Source organism: Giraffa tippelskirchi, chromosome 5 (assembly GCF_054371585.1).
Source record: "Giraffa tippelskirchi isolate mGirTip1 chromosome 5, T2T-mGirTip1v1.2.pri, whole genome shotgun sequence".
NCBI classification, from domain to species: domain Eukaryota; kingdom Metazoa; phylum Chordata; class Mammalia; order Artiodactyla; family Giraffidae; genus Giraffa; species Giraffa tippelskirchi.
Window position 1 is genome coordinate 30430854 of NC_137279.1, and position 21386 is coordinate 30452239.

The following is a 21386-nucleotide window of genomic DNA, read 5'->3' on the forward strand; positions in this document are numbered from 1 at the left end:
CTGAGACAATTGGGGAGAAGCAGACATAGGAAAAGCCCCCTGTCCTCCCCTCATTTACCTGGGGAGACCTCCTTCTCTAGGCTTCTGTGAAAATGCAATCAGAGGATTTATTATGTTCCTGGCATACAATGGGAATGCAGTTATTATGGGTGGGACCTGCACCTTCCTTTCACCCTGCAAATGATTGAGCCTTGGAAATGTCATGGAGGGAACCGAAGGACTCCCACACCCACCTCCTCCTCCTCCTCTGATGAGCCTGCCTCCAGGAAATGCCCCCTCCTTGGCATGGGAGAGAGTGGTCCCCTGCCAGGGTGTACAGCCATCCTCAGGCATACTTGCCAAGCTGTGCACCCAGAGTACAGATCGCAGCTGTGTGATGAGCAGATGCCTTCCCTGGGGCCACTAACAGAGACCTAATTCCCTTGCTTTGTGTCCTGTTGGAGTTGAGTGGTTTTAGCTGCCTCCATGCATGTGCCAGGACCTGGGTACTCAACAGCTGATTGAATTCAGCTGAGTAGGAGGGTGATGCTCTTTTTTAAATTTTTATTTTATTTTGGCCACAAGGCATGTGGAATCTTATTTCTCTGGACCAAGGGTAGAACCCATGCCCCCTGCTTTGGCAGCGCAATCTTAACCACTGGATTCCCAGGGAAGTCTCAGGAGGGTGATGCTCTTAAAGTTAAGAAATGGCCCTTCCCTTTCCTTTGATCACGGTCCACCCTCCTGAGGAGTGCGGGGCCCCTCTGGAGTTGGTGGTCTCACATCGGATGAGGTATTAGCTTCAGGTATCCTAGCGGAACAGTGGAGCATAGGAAAGTGAAATCAATAAAAGATGTCGTCTCAAATGGACTGTAGTATTGCTGGAGGCGGCCAACAATCCCACTCAGAGAACTTGTCTCGCTGACAATCTGAGAGCGAGATGACATAGCACCATTCAGAAGCAAGTCACTTGGCTGGCATCCTTCTTCAGCTGGGTTCTCCATGGAACACCTGCGGAACACATTTTGTTGTTGTTCAGTCACTAAGTCATGTCCGACGCTTTGTGACTGCAACATGCCAGGCTTTCCTGTTCTCTGCTATCTCCTGAAGTTTTTTCAATAGAAATGAGTTTGTGGAATAGAAATGAATGCAAATAGGCAGGCGGGTGTGGCTGATAAAAAGACTCTTTTCCATGCACTGGGATGATGCAAAAATGGCTTTGATCTTTTCATCTCAGGGATTGAAAGCTTGGTAGGGAGCATCGATCAGATGGCTGGTTAGCTGGGGGTGCCCGACCTCTGTTGCTCTGCCCCTTCTTCCAGACGCTGCCATGTTGGCAGCTCTCGGCAGGGTGGATGAAGTCAATATTAGGCACTTCTGTGCTGGGAAGTGTTTTTGACTTGAGGTGTGATGGGTGTGTGTGTTGAGGCAGTCTGAACTTGGCTTGGGAAAGAAGTTCCAGACACAGAGTATTGCAGAGAGGAGTAAATTTATTAACAGAGAACAGAGATGATGAGGGCTCTGCAAGCACAGTGGGCTGACCTCCTGACAAGCCAGGGAATGTCAATGCTTTCTGTGGATTAGTAGCCAATTTTTATAGCCTCAAGACAAAGAAAAATTGCTGCTGGAAGGTTGGCATTAGGTGATTGGTTAGGGCGCTATAGGGTTCTACTGGGGTGGTCTTTCTTGCCTAATTTGAGATGAGGAAGCCTACAGGTGATTATCAGGGGGCTTTTGGCAATGGTTCCACAGGGGCTCAGGCTTTCTAAGTGTCTCAGTGGTAAAGAATCTACAAGCAGGAGACCCAGATTCAATCCCTGGGTCAGGAAGATCCCTTGCAGAAGGAAATGGCAATCCACTCCAGTATTCTTGCCTGGAGAATGCCATGGACAGAGGAACCTGGCAGGCTACAGTTCATGGGGTCGCAAGAGTCAGACATGACTGAATGACGAAACCACTAATAAGAAGCTCAGTCAGGTTCGAAGGTGACCTTGGTTCTATCTGTGGCCTTGGGGCAGGGCTCCACTGTGTGGGTGGGTCTTTGAGTGTGAGAAGTTAGTTCACTTCAGTCGCTCAGTCATGTCCGACTCTTTGCGACCCCATGAACTGCAGCACACCAGCCCTTTAGCTGATGGCTTATTTCCCGGAGTCAGGCAGCTGCTGTTCATCCTCGCCTGGTCCGGAAGCCTGTGTGCTCCAGAGAGCAGCCCCAGGACCAAGCCGGGAGGACCTGCCTGGCTCTGGGACTTCAGGGTGGGTGGTTTTGCGACTGTCCTGACATTCTGGCAGGAAGCTCTTGTGAGTCAGGAGAGATGGACTTTTTCAAAAATAACCGGTGTGATTCTGATTTGCAGTGTCTTGACACCACTAGCCTTTAATTAGCCGTGCTTTGCCATTGAGGACTTGGGGATGACCACTTTGCAGGCTGCAAGTGACAGCTTTGAGTCAACAAGAGCAGCAGCGAGTGCAGAATGAGGGTGTATGAGCTGGAAGGGACCCCAGGTCACCTCGTCCAAGACTGTTTGTCTGTCACAGATAATTGGCCTCAGCCCAGGGAGGGACAGCACTGGCCAAGGTCAAGCAGGGGGCAGAGGCAGACCCTTGAGCCCATCCAGGGATCTGTCCTGAAATGCCTGCTGCCCATCCTCGGGAGCAGAGGGGCACTACGTGGGGTCACCCACGCCCCCTTTAGGTCCACAGAGGGTGATAGTCACCATTAGTTCTGATCGTGGAGGCTGATGCCCCTGTGACCTGTGCCCCGCCCCTTTACCTTTCACTGGGGTGACCAGCTAGTAGGGCTTTGAAAGCTGAGTCACCCAAAACTACAACCTTTGTCAGATACCTGTGCTTAGGTATGCTGCTGCTAAGTCGCTTCAGTCATGTCCGACTCTGTGTGACCCCATAGATGGAAGCCCACCAGGCTCCCCCATCCCTGGGATTCCCCAGGCAAGAACACTGGAGTGGGTTGCCATTTCCTTCTCCAATGCATGAAAGTGAAAAGTGAAAGTGAAGTTGCTCAGTCGTGTCCGACTCTTAGCGACCCCATGGACGGAAAATCCTCCGTCCATGGGATTTTCCAGGCAAGAGTACTGGAGTGGGGTGGCTTTAATTTGCATTTTTGTTAATGGCTAATGGAGTTGACCACCTTGTGTTAATTGGCAATTTGTGTATCCTCTTCAGAGACATATCTATTCAAAGACTGCCTGTTTTCTTTCTTTTTTTTTTTTTTCTACCAAGGACAAGCATGAAAATGTACTTGAGAATGTTCAAAGGAAATGGTGCATGGTTGGGTATTCTTTTTTTTTTTTTCTTTTTTTATGTTTATTTATCTATTTTTTTTTTTTTTTATAAATTTATTTATTTTAGTTGGGGGCTAATTACTTTACAATATTGTAATAGTTTTTGCCATACATTGACAAGAATCAGCCATGGGTTTACATGTGTTCCCCTTCCCGAACCCCCCACCCACCTCCCTCCCCCTCTCATCCTTCTGGATCATCCCATTGCCCCGGCCCTGAGCCCTTGTCACATGCATCGAACATGGAATGGTGCTCTGTTTCACATATGACAATACACATGTCTCAATGCCATTCTCCCAGAACGTCCCACCCTCACCTTCTCCCTCAGAGTCCATAAAATTGTTCCATGCATCTGTGTCTCTTATTCTGTCTCGCATATAGGGTTATCGTTACCATCTTTCAGATTCCATATATATGCATTAGTATACTGTATTGTTGTTTTTCTTTCTGGCTTACTTCACTCTGTATAATGGGCTCCAGTTTCATCCATCTCAGTAGAACCGGTTCAAATGTATTTTTTTTAATGGCTGAGTAATATTCCATTGTGTATATGTACCACAGCTTCCTTATCCATTCATCTGCTGATGGACATCTAGGTTGCTTCCATGTCCTGGCTATTGTAAACAGTGCTGCGATGAACATTGGGGTACACGCGTCTCTTTCAATTCTGGTTTCCTCGGTGTATATGCCCAGCAGTGGGATTGCTGGGTCATATGGCAGTTCTATTCCCAGTTTTTTAAGGAATCTCCACACTGTTCTCCATAGTGGCTGTACTAGTTTGCATTCCCACCAACAGTGTAAGAGGGTTCCCTTTTCTCCACACCCTCTCCAGCATTTATTGCTTGTAGACTTTTGGATAGCAGCCATTCTGACTGGTGTGAAATGATACCTCATTGTGGTTTTGATTTGCATTTCTCTAATAATGAGTGATGTTGAGCATCTTTTCATGTGTTTGTTAGCCATCTGTTTTCTAACTGGTATCTTTTCTTTGTTGAGTTGGGATCTGTACGTACATGGATAAAAGTCCCGTATCAGATACAGCTTCCGCAAATATTTCCCCCGTTCTCTGGTTTGTCTTTTAACCCTCTTGATAGTGTGTCCTTTGAAATACAAATACAAATGAGATCTAATTTACCTCATTTTCTCTTTTGTCACTTGAGCTTTCGGTGTCATATCTGAGAAGTTACTTCCTAACCCAAGTCATGAGATTTACTTCTATGTTTTCTTGTAAGAGAATGAGTGTTTTGGTTCTGACATTTAGGTCTTTGATTCAAGTTAATTTGTGTATTGTGACATGAGGTAGGGGGAAATTTTTATTGTGCATGTGGACATCCAGTTACCCCAGCATTGTTTGTTGAAAAGGTTACCCTTTCCCCATTGAATGGTGTTGGCACCCTTGTTGAAATCAATTGACCATCAGTGTAAAGGGTTATTTCTGGACTCTGGATTCTATTCCATTGATCTGTATGTCTATCCTTATGCCTGTACCACACTGCCTTGATTAATGTAACTTTGTGGGAAGTTTTGAAGTTGGGAAGTGTCTGTCCTTCAACCTTTTCTCTTCCTTATCAGTTGCAGGTTTGGCGCCAGATATCAGTCCATGCCGCACCGCAGAGCCCTCTGCTCAGATGTTTTGGAATGTAACTCTCAGATAGAAGATACCCAACCGCCATCATCCTTGACATCCCAGCCTGAGGGAACTGCTCTGACTTTCAGGATGTTCAGAACAGAGCTCAGAGGGGCAGGATCCCTCTTCCCACCCAGCCCTCTCCCTCATCCAGCCTCGTGGTCCTCTTTGCAGGTCAGGCCCTCTCTGGCATGTGTTTATTTGGCGCTGGGTGCTCCAGGCTGTGATTGGTTGGCAGGGGCTGAGATGCCCACCTGGAAAGCCCACCTTTTTCATGAGGACTTTCCATGAGTGACAGCCTGGGGATGAAAGGGCCTGTAGACTGAAGTCACACATGTGACCCATGTCACATGGGTAAAGTGACCCATGTCAGAGACTCCTGCCTGGAGGGGGGCCTTGACAGGCAGAGGCTGTGGTATAGGGAGTGAAGGGCAGAGGAGATGAAGTGAGGTGGACCCACCAGCTGTGTCATGAGTGTCACAAGGCTGCTCTCCATCCGTCCTCCTTGGTTTTATTCCAAACCATAAAAAAGACAAGTTCTTCCCAACTGGAAGCTTTCATGTCTCATCACACTTAGTCCTGGCTATCCTGAACAAGTGACTTAATGAAAGGAAAAGGAAAAAGAAAGAGACGGGGGGGGGGGAGAAAAACAAGTTGCAAAGCTCTCATTTCATTTGACTGTCAGCCATCTCTGAGAAAATAGTTGGCAAATGATCTCCGAGTTTCCCATAAATAATTGCCAAAGCACCAATCATTTCACGGGTGTCAAGAGGCCCAAATTGTTTCTATTTGTAACTTCTCCTTTAAACAACCTCAAAATGTCACTCAGGTGTCAGAACTGCAAGCGATGGTCTTGAAGCAGGTGAAGGCTCCTTGGCACGGCACTGGCATCTCAGAGGAGAGAGCTCTGTGCTCTGGAGTGTTTGAGGAGGAGTTTCTGGGGACCTCGCTCTCTGCCACTCCTGGGTCAAAGGGCATGGCCCTTCCCCCTTTCCTCTGCAACCAGTGGTGTCAGCATCAGATAGAAGCAGCATCACACACCTCCAGGCCCAGGTCTGTGCGGAGCGAAATGATCTCGGAAGAAATGTGTCCAACCCGGCTTTCTAGAAAGGTGCCCACAGTCCAGAGTCACCCAGAGGGCACATCCTTCTGGGGGAGCCTGCCCAGGAGGGTTTCTGTTGGAGACACTATCTGGAGAGGCCATGTGGGATCCTGACCACTTGGTGGATTTCTCTTTTTACCACTTTTTCAAACATATATTTTTCTTAGTTTCCTTCTTTCTTTTTTCATCCCTCCCTCCTTCCCCCGCTCTCTCCCCCTCATCCTCGCTTTCTTTCTTTCTTCCTTCTTTCCTTCCTTTTTTTCTTTCTTCCTTCCTTCCTTTCTTTTCTGAAGCACAGAAAGGTTTATTGCAGGGCCAAGCAAAGAGAGGGCTTCCCTGGTGGCTCAGTGGTAAAGAATCCACCTGCCAATGCAGGAGACACAGATTTGATCCCTGGTCCAGGAAGATCCCCTGGAGAAAGAAACGACAACCCCCTCCTCCCAGTATTCGTGCCTGAAAAGTTCCATGGATAGAGGAGCCACGTGGGCTACAGTCCGTGAGGTCACAAAGAACTGAATACAACTTAGTGACTGAACACCAACAACGAGTAAAGAGATTGGGTGGCTCATGCTCAAGATTGATGGATTTTGGTAGATGTTCATCTCCACTGCTGTGTGACCAGGTCTCTCAGTCAGGACAGGCACGCTGATCTGGAGGGGTGTGGCTGTAGGCTTAGGGGGGGCCTCTTGCCCCCTCTTGTCTGCAAGAAGTCACTCTCACCTTATCAGCATCATCCAGATTTGCTTGCCTCTCCTGCTGCACCTGGAGGAGGCTTCTGAAAGCATCTTGAGCATCTAGGCATTTCTTTTTTTTTTCTTTTACTGCCTGCTTCTCTTGCTTCTCAAAACCTCTTTTCACTCCACTTGGTGCCCTTGTTCTCCTTTGGAAACGTACTTGCCTTCAGCTGTAAAAAAAAAAAACCCTACATATTTTTCCCCCAACCTCGAGGTCATCTGTGGTTACATCTGTCAGTAAATCATAGTCATCATCACATCCCAGATCTTGGGTATATTCCCCTAATCAGTGGATTTTTATGAAACTGCGGAGTAGCTTTGACCTAATGTTCCAAAGAAATCTCTGGGATATTACAGATAATCAGAAAGCATTTGTTATAATGGAGAACTCACTGCTTCTCGGAAAAATTTCACATGGGAACGTCAGCAGGAGCACCGCCAGTGCCGTGGCTGTTTCTGCCTTTTCCTCCCTGTCTCTCTTCCCTTCTTCAAATATTCGGTGGCAGAGGAGCGACCGAGGGGAGCACAGAAGATAGTGGTGAAAACGGGGCCCCAGAGAGCAGATGTTGCTGAAATAATACCAGGAAACCAAGCCATAGGCAGGAAGTCTGTGAGCCCTTTCTGTTCCATCTAACAAATACGTACCGAGCATAGTTCAGCCTCACCACCTGCATTTGTCTGTGCTGTAGCTCAGTCGTGTCCGACTCTTTGTGACCCCATGGGCTGTAGCCCACCAGGCTCCTCTGTCCCTGGGATTTTCTAGGCAAGAATACTGGAGTGGGTTGCCACATAAAACTAAGCAGGTGTCAGGCCTGGATGAAGCTCAGCCTTGGAATGTGAGGGAGGCTAGTCACTCAAGTTACTTAAACAAGGGCCATGGATTGTGACCTCCCTAGGAAGCGTCGTGTCTGCCTTGTTCAGCGAGAGTAGGTGGAATAAGTAAACAAGAGGGGGTTTGAAGAGCTCCCTCAGGGCCTGTTTTCCGGAGCTGTCATTCCTTGTTTGCTTATACAACCCAGCCCTGGCTCAGGAGCCTTCACGTGTCATTCACAGCTTACCCACTAGCCTTCCTGCCCAGGCCTGTGGCCAGCTGTGGCCTTAGCGTTTTGGATCTGTGGGGTTTTGTATTAGTTTTCATTGCACTGTAACAGATGGCCACACAGTTAGCTGTTTAAAATGACACACCCATGTGTTATCTCTCAGCTTCTGTGGGTCAGGGGTTCAGGCACGGCTTAGCTGGGTCCTCTGCGAGGTGTTCCATGTGAAGCTGCCATCACCGTGTTGGCTGGGCTGTGTCTGAAGGATGAAGGATCCATCTGAAGGATGGATGGGGGATGAATCTGCACCCAAGTTCCTCAGTCATTGTTAGAATGCATTTCCTGGTGGCGGCATGAGTAAGGCCCTAGCTTCTTGCTGGCTGGGAGCTGGTGGCCGCCCTCAGGTCCTAGAGGCTGCCCATAGTCCCTGGCCAGGGGTACAGTCTCCCAAAGGCAGAACCAGGAGGCTGGAGATCACTGAGGACCACAGCCTCAGGTCCTTGAGGAGTCAGCTGGGCCTCTTCTCCATCAGTTAGCATCTGTGCTTGCTCACCGTCCATAACCTCTGTGTTACGTGGAAATGAGGAGGAGCTTCACACCGTGAGATCAGATGAGGGGCTGCCATGGAGATCTCAGGCTGGGGTCAGCCAGGCCTCTCCTCCAGACACTGAGCCAGACCCCGGCAGGTGAGGCCTGGGTCCTGGGGGAGGGGGCATCCTTGTGAAGGAGACAGGTGACAAGCGAGGGGTGGGGGGCCAGTGCAGGTGGAGGTGGTGCCATGAAGGAAGCCAATGAGGCAACGTGATGGAGACCGACCGGAGACATTCTTCCTTGGACAGAACGATTGGTTTCCCTGCAGGTGGCCCGGCAGCCCCAGAAGGCCATGTTTGTGGGGCTGTTGTGAGTTGGCAGGAGTGGCCAGCCTCAGTGCACACATGTTCCTACCCTGCAGCCTCTGCACTTCCATCTTTCAGCCCCAGCAGCACAGAGAAAATGTAACAGAGAACAAACCTGTCTCCATGTGGGATCTATTCCTTTAGCTCTAACCCTTGTGCTCTATTAGTTGTCAACCAAAGAATAATGATGATGATGATGATAATGCAAGAGGCTGCAAAGAAGAAAAAGTTTACTTGAGCATCTTAAGAAATGCAGTTGGGGAAACAGAGTCAGCTAACCTGGAAGGAGCATTTCAAAGAAGAGAGAGAGTCAGGGGCTTATGCAGACAGAAGGTCATGACCGGTCCTGGTCAGAAAATATTACTCTTCAAGGAGTCACACGCTGTCTCAGGGTGGGAGGTCTGACAGGGAGGTGGACTGTCCTGAGTTTCTGGCAGATGTTCAGCATGAACCAGGTCAGGTCAGCAAATCTGACTCCACTCGGGCTGAGTCCCATTCAGGGGCTCCACCTGGAAGAGCTCCTTTAGCAACACTGACCCTGCTTTGATTTTCCATCCACAGAGTGGGTAGTCTGCCTTTTGCAAACCTTGGCAGTGTGTTCCCAGACCTCTCAGCGTTCCTCTGGTCATCTTTTGGTCTGAGGAGCTCCTTGACAGACTCACCTTCTTCTGAAGCCATAGTAGCCTCCCTGCTCCTGTTTCCTGTGGTGTTCCTGAACACCGTGGCGCCACCTTTATTGTAGGTGGTGGCACACAGGACTGTCCCCTGCTGAGCTGGACACTCCCTTGGGGGAGTGTGACTCTGCACATCTTTTTACACCCATGGTGTGCAGCCTCTGGCCAGCCAGGCCAGCTGAGATGGCTGCAGGGCCGTCCTGGCTGAACTGCTCGCTTGTCCTGGAGCTTTACTGTGGCCCCTTCCCCGACCCTTTTCTGAGCCTCACCCTCTCTTTTCTGTTGAGCATCAGAGGAACAGCTTGGACTCTAAAGTCTCCTGAGTTGGGGCCCTGCTGCAGGAAGTTCTTTGGGGAAACAGTTCTGTTCTCACATAGCCCTTGTGGATTTTGGCGTCATGTTGACTATTTTAAAAATATATGTTTATTTATTTATGTGCCTGCACTGAGTCTTAGTTGCAGCATGTGGGATCTTTAGTTGTAGCTTGCAAACTCTTAGTTGTGGCATGTGGGATCTAGTTCCCTGACCAGGGATTGAACCCGGGCCCCCTGCATTGGGAGTGTGGCGTTTTAGCCCCTGGACCACCAGGGAAGTCCCCCCCCCCCCACTCCACTGGCTATTTTTAAGGCAAGATCCCACTGGGGTTGCAGTTGCCTGGGTGTGTCCCCAAGTGGATTTCTGCCTGATCATTTTGGAGGGGGTGGTCTTCTGAGCATCTCCCCGCCACGGTGTTATTGCACCGGAGCAGCCTCAGCGCATACCTGTAAACACAGCTAAGTTCCCTTTTAAGCTGACTCTAGACACCCATCTGAGTCACACATCTTCTGTTGATTATTCTCTGTTACAGCAATGAAGGGCTCTCCTTGTTTGCTTCCTGTGATTAAAGAAGAGAGTTGCCAGGAACTAAAGAAAGCTTTAGTGTTTGTTCCCTAAATCAATGTTGTTGCTTCATATAAAACCAAAGTGTCCTGTAAACATTTTTATTTGCCAAGTTATGCCGCTCCCTCTAGGGACACAGGCACCCCAGCACTTAGAAGTTGGCTTTCACTCACACTTGTTTGCAAGAAGTTTCTGGGGAAAACTTTTTAATAACAGGCCCGCAGAACAAGATCCATTCAATTTTCTCCAATTATACATGGAAAGTAACTTTTGCCCACTCCGTAGTTTTCTTCATTGCCTCAGGTCTTTTGAGGGCTGGATTTAAATCAAAGCCTGTACGAGGGAGAAGAAAAGCTTTGTGATCTCTTTGCTGAGGCTGGCTTACAACAAATTAGAAAGAAATGAAACATTCCCACACTAGTCAAGCGCCTTTATTGGGTCTTCCACACTAGCAATTACATTTTTATATTTCATATTGCAGGAGTGTGTGAACCATCTTCCAGAGCTGAATCAGAGGGTTTGGTTTGTTTGCATTTGATGGAGACTTTAGTTGGGATCTGATGCAGGTCCTAGAAAAAGCTGGAACCAGCTCCTAGTCTGGTAACTACAGGCAGTGGGCTAAGGACCAGGCAAGGCAAACAAGGCACCTCAGGGGCAGAATTTGAGGAGATGCTTCCCATGTCTGAGCAGGTGTCAGTCCTGCATGTACATGACCCTGGGAGAAGGAGGCTTCTAGGCAGTGAGGTGCCTCCTGCCTCACCCTGTCCTGCCCTGACATCACTCTAACTGATTGACCACTGGTCCACCTGCCAAATATTTACTCATCTTATTCTTGGAAAGAGTTCCTGGGGTATTCAATGGATTTGTGAATTCAAGCCGATTCAAGCTGATCTGATTTTCCATAGCCTCACCAGATAAAATGTGAAAATCACCTGGAATGAGGGGAGGCAAGGGGTTTTCTCCTAATGGTTGGGTAAGGCAGTGGTCCCCAACCTTTTTGGCATCAGGAATGAGTTTCCTAAAGGACAATTTTTCCATGATATGGTGTGGGAGGAAGGTTTTGGGGTGATTCAAGTGCATTACATTTATTGTGAACTTTATATCTCTTATTATTGCATCAACTCCACCTAAGATCATCAGGCATTAAATCCTGGAGGTTAGGGACCCCTGCTATAAGTCCTTGGATGAGATTGAAAACAACTCTTCCATCCATATTATTGGTTGAATCATGTTCCTCCCAAATTGGTTTGTTGAAGGCCTAACACCCGGATAAGAAAACCTTCCTCAGTGATTGGTGCAAAGAAATAGAGGAAAACAATAGAATGGGAAAGACTAGAGATCTCTTCAAGAAAATTAGAAATACCAAGGGAACATTTCATGCAAAGATGGACTCAATAAAGGACAGAAATGATATGGACCTAACAGATGCAGAAGATATTAAGAAGAGGTGGCAAGAATACACAGAAGAACTGTACAAAAAAGATCTTCACAACCCAGATAATCATGATGGTGTGATCACTCACCTAGAGCCAGACATCCTGAAATGTGAAGTCAAGGAGACCTTAGGAAGCATCACTACGAACAAAGCTAGTGGACGTGATGGAATTCCAGTTGACCTATTTCAAACTGTAAAAGATGATGCTGTAAAAGTGCTGCACTCAATATGCCAGCAGATTTGGAAAACTCAGCAGTGGCCACAGGACTGGAGAAGGTCAGTTTTCATTCCAATCCCTAAGAAAGGCAATGCCAAAGAATGCTCAGACTACCGCACAATTGCACTCATCTCATACGCTAGTAAAGGAATGCTCAGAGTTCTCCAAGCCAGGCTTCAGCAATACGTGAACCATGAACTTCCAGATGTTCAAGCTGGTTTTAGAAAAGGCAGAGGAACCAGAGATCAAATTGCCAACATCCACTGGATTATCAAAACAGCAAGAGAGTTCCAGGAAAACATCTATTTCTGCTTCAATGACTATGCCAAAGCCTTTGACTGTGTGGATCACGATAAACTGTGGAAAATTCTAAAAGAGATGGGAATATCAGACCACCTGACCTGCCTCTTGAGAAACCTGTATGCAGGTCAAAAAGCAACAGTTAGTACTGGGCATGGAACAACAGACTGGTTCCAAATCGGGAAAGGAGTATGGCAAGACTGTGTATTGTCACCCTGCTTAATTAACTTATATGCAGAGTACATCATGCGAAATGCCGGGCTGGATGAAGCACAAGCTAGAATCAAGATTGTCGGGAGAAAAATCGATAACCTCAGATATGACAGACGACACCACCCTTATGGCAGAAAGCAAAGAGGAACTAAATAACTTCTTGATGAAGGTGAAAGAGGAGAGTGAAAAAGCTGGCTTAAAACTCAACTTTCAGAAAAAGAAGATCATAGCATCTGATTCCATCACTTCATGGCAAATAGATGGGGAAATGATGGAAACAGTGACAGACATTATTTTCTTGTGCTTCAAAATCACTGCTGATGGTGATTACAGCCATGAAATTAAAAGACACTTGCTCCTTGGAAGAAAAGCTATGACCAATCTAAACAGCATATTAAAAAGCAGAGACATTACTTTGCTGACAAAGGTCCTTATAGTCAAAGCTATGGTTTTTCTAGTAGTCTTGTATGGATGTGAGAGTTGGACCATAAAGAAGGCTGAGAGTTGGACCATAAAGAAGGCTGAGTGCCAAAGAATTGGTGCTTTTGAACTGTGGCGTTGGAGAAGACTCTTGAGAGTCCCTTGGACTGCAAGATCAAACCAGTCAATCCTAAAGGAAATCAGTCCTGAGTACTCATTGGAAGGATTGATGCTGAAGCTCCAAAACTTTGGTCACTTGATGTGAAGATCTGACTCATTGTAAAAGACCCTGATTCTGGTAAAGATGAAGGCAGGAGGGTAAGGGGACAACAGAGGATGAGATGGTTGGATGGCATCACCGACTCGATGGACATAAGTTTGAGCATGCTCTGGGAGATAGTGAAGGACACGGAAGCTTGACGTGCTGCAGTCCATGGGGTCACAAAGAGTCAGACATGACTGAGTGACTGAACAACAACAATAATTAGGAATGTTGAGCATCTCGTCATGGGGCCTTTCAGCCATCTATATGTCTTCTTTGGAGAAATGTCTGTTAGGTTTTCTGCCAATTTTTTGATTTTTCTTTTTTTTACATTGAGCTGCATGAGCTCTTTGTATGTTCTGAGAGTTTAATCCCTTGTCAGTTTTGTCATTTGTAAATATTTTCTCCCATTCTGAGGGTTGCCTTTTCATTTTGTTTATGATTTCCTTTGCTGTGCAATAGTTTTTATGTTTAATTTGGCCCCATTTTTTATTTTTGTTTTTATTTTTATCAGAGAAAAGATCTTAAAGGCAGGCTGAGGGAGAGGGTCTCAGGGTATATGATTAATTTGTGGATACTATTTCGACTGGTGGGTGGTGAGGCAATCGGGACTCAACATCATCTACCTTCTGGTTACAACCCGTCTGAGGTCTACTTGGTCGTGGGCAGCATGCAGTTAACTTCTTTCACATGGTGGGGGTTTCAATATCTGCAAAATAGCTCAAAGGCTATGGCTCAGGATATTATCTAGAGCGCTTGAGGAGGAACTAAAGGTCCTTGACTTTTGTTGAGTGGCTAAAGCATTATTATTTTGTCTTGCTTGACTGTTTTCCATTCTTTATGCATTTTTTCACCTCTAGGATTAAATCTGTTCTTTGGAACTTGGGGAAAGCCTAGGAGGCTAAAATTTTTCTATAAACAAGAGATAGAGGTCCTGCTTTGTTTCAACCTTATTTGGAAATAGTGTCATTGCAGATGTAATTAGTTGAACGAGGTCCTACTGGAGAAGGGTGAGCCATAATAACAGGCCTGGCACAGCTCCCTAGCACCTTCAGAGGGAGTATGGCTGGTTGCTCCCTGTCGACACCTTGATTCTGTACTTCTTGTCTCCAGAACCATGAGACAATGAATTTCTTTCTATCTTTCTATTTGTTTATTTATTTGGCTGCATCAGGTCTTAGTTGTGGCACATGAGCTTAGTTGGTCCGTGGTATGTGGGATCTTATTTCCCTGACCAGGGACTGAACCCACATCCCCTGCATTGCAAGGCAGATTCTTAACCAGTGGACCGCCAGGGGAGCCCCACAGTGAATTTCTAATGTTTCAGTCACCCCATTTGTAGTCCTTTGTTACAACAGCCCTGGCAAATGAACACGACCTATTAATCCAGAGGCATCTCTGTGCTTCCACCTTGTCCTTCCTGCTGCAGCGTTTCTTTTTAATGGGTTACGTCTATGCGATTTTATTTGCTCTCTTTCAATTGTACCTGCTTTAGCATCACTGAGGTTTCTGATTCAAGCCTGTCCTTTCAGGACAAGTAGTTCCAGCAGTGAGACTGCTGCTTGGCTCAGGGCAGGGCAGACAGTCCAGTTGGAAAGCATTACTTGGGGCCCATTTGCAGCCGTTCCAGTCTGAGTCCACATGTCATGCCTGGCCTGTTATCCTTCAGAGGTAAAGGAGTTTAATCTTCTCGGTCAGATGCTGGATATTTTTCTCCTGAAGGATGATTGTTTGGAAATGCCACATCAAAGGCAAGACACCACACAGAGGAGCCATAGCCTTGTGCTAATTAATTACGAGCTAGGGTATTTGCAGAAAGCTTGCGTCGGGGAGAATTCTCTAAGCCGTGGCTGGGTTTATGGTGCTCAGAGAGCATAACGTGAACACTCAGCAGTGGAAACACCGTGCATTTGCATATTTCTCAGGATGTGATCACATAGAACAGGAAGCCTAGTTGCTGATGAATGCCATTTAAAGTTCACGCCTGCGTGTGTTGCTCTGTTGTACTTTAAACTGAAAACGGTGCATGGATATGGGCGGTGGGGACCAGAGTCCACAGAAACTGCTTTGTGTTCTGGTCAACTTCACTCAGGGAGCTCGCAAAGCTGGGCAGACTGCTTTCTGTGCTGTTACTCCAGACCCTTGAGCCATGGTGAGGACTCAGGGGGTGGAGTGCCTGCGTCTGTGCATAGCACAGACCCGCAGTCTGCACCTGGCCGAGGAGTGGGGGACTGTCTCTGGATCTGGTTAAATGGCACCTGAGATGCTCATGTGAAGATACCAGGGGTTCTTTTGTGCTGAGACCATTGACCTCAGGTCTCACACTGGAAGCTGACCTTAGGATGCCTTTCAGAGTTTCAGATTTCATTTTAAAATTTTTATTTTGTATGGGAACGTAGTTGATTTATGGGGCTTCCCTGGTAGCTCAGCTGGTAAAGAATCCGCCTGTAACGCAGGAGACCCTGGTTCGATTCCTGGGTTGGGAAGATCCCTTGGAGGAGGGCATGGCAACCCACTTCAGTATTCTTGGGCTTCCCTGGTGGCTCAGACAGTAAAGAATCCACCTGCAATGCAGGAGACCCGGGTTTGATCCCTGGGTTGGGAAGATCCCCTGGAGGTGGGTGTGGCAACCCACTCCAGCATGCTTGCCTGGAGAATTCCTGTAGACAGAGGATCCTGGTGGGCTGCAGTCCATGAGGTCGCAAAGAGTCGGACGTGACTGAGTGACTAAGCACAGCACAGCATAGTTGATTTACAATGATGTGTTAGTTTCTGGTCAACAGCAAAGCGGTTTGGTTACACATATACATCTATCTATTCTTTTTCAGATTCTTTTTCTCTTATAGATTCTTGGAGAAGAATCTTGAGAGTCCCTTGGACAGCACGGAGATCAAACCAGTCAATCCTAAAGGAAATCAACCCTGAATATTCATTGGAAGGACTAATGCTGAGGCTGAAGCTGCAATACTTTGGGTACCTGATGGGAAAAGCTGACTCATTAGAAAAGGCCCTGATGCTGGGAAAGGTTGAAGGCAGTAGGGGAAGGGGACAACAGAGGATGAGATGGTTGGATGGCATCACTGACTCAACTGATATGAGTTTGAGCAAACTCTGGGAGATAGTGAAGGACAGGGAAGGCTGGTGTGCTGCAGTGCATGGGGTCACAAACAGTAGGACATGACTGAGCAACTGAATAACAACAAAGACCACATTTTAACTGATTCCATCCAAAAGGATCCTATTTCCTTCTAAGGTTACATCTGAGGCCCTGAGGATGAGGATATAGCACATTTCTTGGGTGGGGGTCTTGATCCTACCTGTAACAGTCACCTTGGACAAGTTACTCAGCCTCTCTAGCCCCCAATTTCTTCCGTAAGATAAATAGATAAAGTGGCAGCACCTGCCTAAGGGCTGTCCTGAGGATGAGAAGAGTAGATCGATGCACATCTCAGGTAGTGATGCTCTGTAGGGATTCAGACATGTCACACCTGGAGTCCTGGGACCCTTGGTGTGAAGGGCAGTGAGTCGGGGACTGCGTCACACTCATGTCATGCTTGTGAAAAGGGCAGAGGGCACAGGGATGTGGAAGGTAAAATACTCTCAGGCTGGTCTGAGGCGTTGCTTATTCATCCACACCACTGGTGAGCACGATGTGGGGAAGTGTGCTGATATTTTCAATATGTGCATTTTGTGTATGTGTGGATTATCTCTCAACACCTGCAGTCAGTGAAGGAGAATGAAAAATGCAACTTTCCTCAGAGGTTAAAAGATTGAGAATCCTGCCTTGGAGTCTCCCACACTGAATCATTTAATGATCCTACAATCCGCCCGGAGGGGCTGTGGGCGGATGTCCTCCAAGGAGATTGGGGGGCCAGCTGCCGTCCTTGTCTGCACAGCCTGTGACAATCCCAAAGATGAATTGGGTCTTGCTGGCTCTGGCTTCACCTGAGAATGGCACTCATCAAGGTGCCCTTGCGAGGGACGCCCAAGGATTTGTTTATTCTGCAGATAACAAAGGACACAGACTTCTGTGTTTTTCAGGATACATCAACATGTTAGCAAAAGGTATCAAAGTTCCCTTATTTCCCTTATACCTTTAGCTTTATTTTCCTAATTCGTTGTTGTTGCTGCAGAGGAAACCATACATGTGCCCAACCTGTGATGTGAGCTCCCGTCCAAGTCAGGCCATCGGGAATGAGGCTGTCAGCTGTTTGTACCGGTCACCACAATCTGATTCTCTTCTATTTCCTCCTGCTGGGGAGGTTTCGCTTCCTGGCCTCTGTAATGTGGGAATGGCCGTGTGACTTTCTTTGATGAAGGAAATGTGAGTGGAGGTGATGGTTTGGGGAGACGTGTTTAGTAGCTGGTTCCCAAACTCCAGCCCTCCCTTCCCACCAAGACGAACTGGACAGTGTCTTTGGATACGTGCATTACTGCATCAGCCCAGAAGGACAGTGGCCCCAGAGAGGTGCAGCTGACTGTGCAGGAGAAACGAACCTGTGTTACGTTGGTGATATTTCGGGTTGGTGGTTATTGCAAATATTGTGGCTTATCTGGATGAAGGCACTGATTGCATATATTTCCAGAAAAGGCATATAAGCCAAAAGACACAGAAGAATTTAAGGAACCTGGAGTCTAGTTCTGATTGCAGGAGGTAAGGGTAACCACCTAACCTTCGGACCTTACTGCATAAGAGAGACTTTGCAGATGGGATTAAATTAAAGATTTTGAGATGAGGGGATTATACTGGTTTATCAGCGTGGCCCAATACCACCACAACTGTGCTTGTAAGAGGGAGGCAGGAATGTCAGAGTCCAAGGAGAGGTGACAACAGAAGCAGAGTTTGTACAGATATATGTTGAAGAAGGAGGTGGGGCCACAAACAAAGGTGTGCAGGTGGCCTTTAGAATCTAGAAAAGGCTCTTTTTAAAAAAAAAATTGATTGAAGTATAATTGATTTACAATGTTATGTTAATTTCTGCTGTACAGAAAAGTGATTCAGTTATATATATATATATATATATATATATACATATATATATATTCTTCTTTGTTGTTAACTATGTTTGTGTGCAGTTTGGTGACAGTAAATCTTTACACTGTTGTGTAACCATTACCAATATCCATCTCTAGAACCCCTCCCTCCTGCAAAACTGAAACTCAGCTCCCTGTTAAAAATTATTTTAAACACACATATGGGTGTAAAGAACAGATTTTGACAATGGGTGCCACGGTTTACTAGGCAGTACCTATGCTTGAAAGAAAAGTGAAAGTGAAAGTCGCCCAGTCATGTCCGACTGTTTGTGACCCCGTGGACTGTATAATCTAAGGGATTCTCCAGGCAAGAATACTGGAGTGGGTAGCCTTTCCCTTCTCCAGGGGATATTCCTAACCCAGGGATTGAACCTAGGTCTCCCACACTGCAAGCAGATTCTTTACCGGCTGAACCGCAAGGGAAGCCAAAGAATATTGAAGTGGGTAGCCTATTCCTTCTTCAGTGGACCTTCCCGACCCAGGAATTGAACTGGGGACCTAGGCTTACCAACTAATTATTGGAAAGTATATAGTTGGAACCTATGCTTACCAACTGATTATTGTGTCTTCTAATTTTGCATGTATTAAATATAAAAGGTTTTTGGGTGTCTAAACATTTAACAAAATGATATCCTATATCACCTGAAACAATTTTTAAACTCAATATCAGGTTTTTAAAGATTTTTCCATGTTGACACATCTCAGGTCTTGTTCATTTATTTCAGCTACTGCAAAGCACATCATTTTATAAAAATTTCACAATTTGTCTACATTTGCTAATATAAGGAGTGGGAAAATTTTCAATCTTGTATTTAGATGTTTTTCCTGATTATCAGTGAGGTTCAGCATGTACATCAACTAAGATGCTCATGTGTGCTTTCTTCTTTATTTGTGAAAATGCTGTATTAAGGAATTTTTGGATGTTGAAACATTCTTATCTCCAGGGATATCCTTGTCATAAAACACAATCTTTTAAAAGTGATACTTGATCAGCTAATGTATTTAAAAAATGTTTTATGTATATCTTTATGCATGAAATTGATCTATTGTTTTATCATCTTTGCAAGCTTTGCCATCAATTTTATACCAGTTTTATATAGTGAATTGTGTAGTTTTCCCTCCTTTTCAGTCTCTGAAAATTTTTCCTCCTATTTTGCAAATCTCAGCATAATTCATTCTTTGGTTTATTAAAAAATTGCTGACAAGCCACCTCTTCTTGGTGTCTTTTGAGGGAGGAAAAAAGATTTCTGATAATTGGTTTGTTTCTTTAATGGACATTGACTTACACAGATTTTTTATCAGTCTTTACTCAGTTTTCTTAATTTTTCTATCGTAAATTATCTAGTTTTTCAGTTATTGGAAAATCAATGACACTTTTAGGAGACAGTAAGAAAAACCGTTTTTATGATCTAAGGGTAGGGAAGAATTACTTAAACAAGGTATAAAAATAAATGGTAACTATAAAGGAGAATATTGATCAATGCGACTACGTAAAAAATTCAGAATGCCTATTCAACAGAGGATGCTTTGAACTGAAAATCTGTGTCTGAAGTGAAAAGGGTCTTCCCCTGTGAATAAAAAAAAAAAAAAAAGGAAGCACAAAATGAGGAAGGTATGGGGCAACCTGTGGGGGTGGACTGGAGTTTTCAGTATGGGTTATATATGAAAAATGATGGGGATGTTGAAAAGACATAGGTACTCTCCTTGGCCAAATCTGGGATAATAAGATCGTCAAAGGAAATCGGGACAGCAGTGGACTGTAAGTCCATGCTGATAATAAACAGGCAAATGAATAGTTCAGGAAAGATGTAGGTCAGTGAGGGAGAAGGAGGGATCTTCATGGTTGAAGGCTGGCTGATGAACATGGAGGGTGTTGGAGAACACAGCCACAGTTTCACATCAATAGTGGTTAAGATTGGCTTGGGGGAGAGTCATCAATGGATTCTAAATGGGGTTGGAAGGGTTGGTGAGGGTCAGGGCATGTGTGTGGTCTCAAAGTGCTTCTCTGAGAATAGGGAAAACAGTCTCCAGGCAGTGGAGATGGTGGAGAACACCAGAGAGGTGATCCAAGTTGGCATCACCTGGAGGGAGCCAGGTGGACACTGCACACCTGCAGAGGTGAAGCTGGAGAGGGTCATAGGGTCATGTGCGTGGGGTCCTGGCCTTCCTGCATATTTCGAATCTGAGCACAGGGAAATACCAGATAAACCCAATGGGGTCTGCCCTCTGGGCTCACTGTCCCATCTCCATAAAAACTGTAAGCATCATGAAAAACTAAGCAAGACTCAGCAACTGTTCTGGAGATGGAGACTAAAGAGGGATAAGCATGTGGCCCTGACCTGGGCCCCGTACTAGGGGGAAGTACTGTAAAGCACATGCCTGGGAAGACCAGCAGAACTGGAATAGAGACTGTAGGTAGCCATATTAAGTTCTCTAGATTTAATCACTGGACTCTGATTATATAAGAGCATACCCTTTTCCTTAGGAGACACATAGCAGAGTATTAAAGGGCAAAGGGGCAACTTACTTTCAAACTATTCAGGAAAAAATGAATATATATATACATAGGGAGGATGAGGAAAAATGACGATGACAACATGTTAAAACCTGGGGCATCTGGGTAAAGTGCCTATGAGAGTTATCCATACTGCTCTTGCAACTATTTTGTAAGTTTGCAACTATTTCAAAATAAAAATTTTAAAAGCTTGATGTTCACCAATAAAGGGCAAATTACAGAATAGGACAAGAGTCTATTACATGAGGTTCAAAAACCTGCAAAGCTAAAATTGCTTAGAGATTCAAACATATGTGTTAGAGGATGAAGAAAAGACAGCTGGGGACTTCCCTGGTGGTCCAGTGGTTAAGAATCCGCCTGCCAGAGCGGATTCGATCCCTGGTCTGGGGGGATCCCACGTTCTGTAGGGCAACTAAGCCTGCGTACCACAACTACGGAGGAAGCCCGAGTGCCTAGAGCCCGTGCTCTGCAATAAGAGAAGCCACTGCAATGAGAAGCCTGCATGCTGCAACCAGCGAGTAGCCCCACTCACCAGAGTTAGAGAAAGCCTACTCGCAGCAACGAAGACCCAGGGCAGTCAAAAAGCAAAATAAAGAAATGCAAAATTTTTTTAAAAAAGAAAAGACAGTTTGGGAAGCACACAGAATTCAGGAAGGTGTGGGTTCTAGGGTATGCAGAGGTGACAGAAAAGAGCAAGAGGACCCCATTATGGGTGATGCTCCTTCAGGTCGGGGGGTGTGTAGACAGTACTTGTATTACTGTT